The sequence below is a fragment of the Pan troglodytes genome, chromosome 3 (assembly GCF_028858775.2).
Source record: "Pan troglodytes isolate AG18354 chromosome 3, NHGRI_mPanTro3-v2.0_pri, whole genome shotgun sequence".
Lineage (NCBI taxonomy): Eukaryota > Metazoa > Chordata > Mammalia > Primates > Hominidae > Pan > Pan troglodytes.
Window position 1 is genome coordinate 29,240,550 of NC_072401.2, and position 3,545 is coordinate 29,244,094.

Genomic DNA, 3,545 nt, shown 5'->3' on the forward strand with positions numbered 1-3,545 from the left:
GGAATTACTGAGTTACATTGGAAAGCCTCCCTGGGACAGGCACTGGGGAGGTAAGCAGCCATCACAAAGGAATCAGTGTACATTCAGCATGGTGACTTCACTACAAAACAATCCCTTCCCCTCTATGGTAGCTCAAGAGAGACATGCTCCTAAGCCCTGAGGTGTGAGGAGTCTCAGACTGTTATTTGCTGTTAGAATTGCTCTTCTTAGCTAATAACAGTAAATCTCTGGCACAGATGCTATTGGTCCTTAATGTCCTGTGATTTTAGGAAATTCTGTAAATAGTTTGGGTTTAGGTCTATTTATTCAGAAATCAAACATGTTTAATTAGGTTCACTAATCTGGCAGAGTAAGGGTACACTGGTTTAATATCCTAATAAAATATATATAATGTGTAGGTAAATCACAGTCTTAAATCATACATAGAATACTATATTATTTAAACCAATATCTATTTTAACAAAATGTTTATAATTAAAAACAGCTGATGAAACTAAATCCAAAGGTATGACAAAGGGAACTCAGCTCTGTTGCTTAAAGAACTTTTAAAAAGCATGTGCCCATAAAGCCATTCAAGGACAGGGAAGGAGGTGCCCTTCTCTTCATTGTTACTGTAGAATTCCTGTTGGGGCTGGGCCAGAAATGAACAGTTCCAAATACTTCAGAGAAGTCCAAAATCTTAAAAAGTCTTTTATGCAAAAAAATGTCTTTCTACATCAGTGAATAGTAATGCTCATCAGAATTTCCTAATAACACAAAAACAAAGCCCAGTCCATACATTGATAAGATATCAAAGTAATGGGAAGTGGACTATTATGTCAACCTTAGTCAGAGTTTCTGCTGGCTTCTTCCTATATACTGTTCACCGATTTGAGTAAAGTGGATTTGTGAGAGAATAGTGTTTGAAGGCCAGGATCTCTTTTGGGCATTTCTTCCTAAGTGGAATACACAACAGATAAGGGAGTAGGGGAGGTAATACAGGGAAGTTACTCTTTCCAGCTCAGAAGGAGTTGATGAAGCCCAAAGAAGCCCATGGGATCCTCTAGCTGTAGATCGTGGCTAATGTGGACCACAGCAGCATTTTCCTGTACAGCTCCAAAAACCCTGGATAGGGGTTCACAGGATCCAATGGCCCATAGATAAAATGAATGGGGATAGTTACAGAGGCAAGAGCTCCCACCCAGTGCCTTCTAAACTTCTTCCTCCGATTGATGTACTGTAACAGACTGTCAATGACTAAGTTCCCATCATTGTTGCGGATCCCTGCCCACATGTCCCATAGCTCAGTCTCAGAGTGCCGAGTATACGGCCCACAGACTGGGATGAGACTTCGAGAGAATACAAAGAAGTTCATCAGCTGCATGAGGACGGGTGACAGCACACGTCCATCTTTGAGTGGCTTCTAGAGGAGTGGATGGTGAGTCTCAGGAAAGATACCTCCATTTGACAGACAGAGACTCTTTATGGTAAGCCAACCAGACAGATTCTGCTTGTGCCTGTAGAGAAGTTCCTGAGCAACGGTATCTCCATAGTCATAAGACTAAAGGTTGATCCTGCGGTTCTGGAGCCCCAGATGCCCCAAAGCGCTTTCACGATGCTGGCCTGCTCAAATATGGAATAGTGATGTGGTCTCTGTTTGTCACTGAAGCCAAAGCCTAAGAAATCAAGGGCAATCACTCGATAAGACCTCAAGGTCAGACTTCCCAAATCTTGTACCAATCGTAGCTGGATGTTGGAAAGCCGTGTAAAAGCACAACTATCTCCGGACTTCCAACCACACCCACAATGTCTTGGTAGAAGATACGCAGTCCCTTGTAAGTGAAAAACTTTACTGAAGACTTCTATGAGTGAAGGGTGGGGGACAGCTGAAGAGTTGGGATGTGCAGGTATGCAGCAAGCAGGGTCACGGCCAACAGCCCCCCCTGGACCCCCCACTACCTCACCCTGATTTGGGTAAGACCTGGGCTACAGGACCCCATGTTTGGGAGAAACAGGTTGTGCAATAATTCCATTTTTAAAATTGTTTTCTATCAAGTGTTTTCTTAGTTTTGTCTTATGCGCTTTATTTGTGTCTGACCTAATTCATACTCTTCTTGTAACAAAAACAGGTGATACGACTCTTTTCTTATTTTATAGTGAATAGAACTGATATGTAGAACCATAAGTGGTTTGGCAAGATGACAGGCAATAAGTAGCTAAGCTGCGATTCACAATCAGATATTTAAGCTATAACACCTCTTTTCTGAAAATTATGATAAAGATTTTACTTATTCAAGAAATTAATGACCCTTTTAGTTGTATAATTCTTCTATATTCAAGGTGTTAAGAATACTGTCTTAAAGCTATGAGAGTTCATATAACTTCTGACAACTGACTCATATATTTGCAGGACGTTTTAGATGGAGAAAATCTGGCTCAGAGTTGCATAGAAAATCCGAAATAAATTTTGCTTTGCATTTCATACACTTTGACAATTATAATTGGTAGAAATAATAATGAGGCAAATGGTATTCTTCAGCTTGACTTGTTAAATACCTATTTCCTGCCTGTAACCTTAGCAAAGAGAAAGTCCTACAGAAGGGCTTTGTTGTTATAATATTAGACTTCTCTAATTTCCCTTTGACCTCTTTGAATCAGGCTTCTTATCTGGGAATTTGACCAAAACTGTTCATCTCAGTATTTTTGATCTGCTCTAGGTACAGGAAAAGTGCCAAATTTTCAAGTTCATTATTTTAGCTCTTTTAAATTGTTGCTGATACCAAGGCAAAGGAGATTATATTTCAAAACAGAGGATACAACAACACCCATGACACAACTATGTAAAATCTCAGAGTGATTAGAACAATAAGGTCTCAGTATGCATTCCTATCTTATTATGGAGTCATTGAGCTGGAAAGAACTTCAGAGATCTGACAGTTCAATATACTAGTTTTACAAATAGCGGAAAAGGGAAAGAAGAAAAAAATTAGGGAGGAAAAAAAGTTGGGGAGGGGGAGAAAGAAAGAGTAAAAAAGGAAAAAAGGGAAGAGGAAAAGCAAGAAAAAGTAGGAAAACATTTAATTGGCATAAATATCTGCTAGGCATTATATTAGATGCATTATTTATATTATCACAGTTAATGATTTCATGGTTAGGAGGGAGTAATTTGTGGATTAAAAAAAAAGCAGTATTTCAAGTACAATAAATAACCTTCCAAGACCTCTTCTATGGGGCAATTATCATCAGAAATAGTTTTATATCATACCATTCATCGTGATGCTCAACACCATTAGTCTTCCTCAAAGGTCCCACACTAACTAGTGAAAGATCTGAAATTTGAATTCATTTTCCTGATTTCTCCCCTAGTACCCCTTTCATTATACCATGCCCCCTCTTCTTTATGCCATGTATGCTTATGAGGCATTGTACAGCACAGAGATGAGCATGTTCTCCAAATTCAGTAGATTACAGATTCTTCAAGTTAGGATAATAATGCTCAGAAGTGGGGCAGCTCTTTAGAAGCCAAATCCACTCTGAATTTACAGATGGGAAAATGAAAATAGGTG

At 39.2% G+C, this 3,545-nt stretch overlaps 1 pseudogene; it reads right to left on the minus strand.

Moving 5' to 3' along the window:
* Window positions 1–806: 806 nt before the first annotated feature.
* LOC750901 (mesoderm-specific transcript homolog protein-like) lies at window positions 807–1,979 on the minus strand (annotated as a pseudogene).
* Between the last annotated feature and the right edge of the window lie 1,566 nt (window positions 1,980–3,545).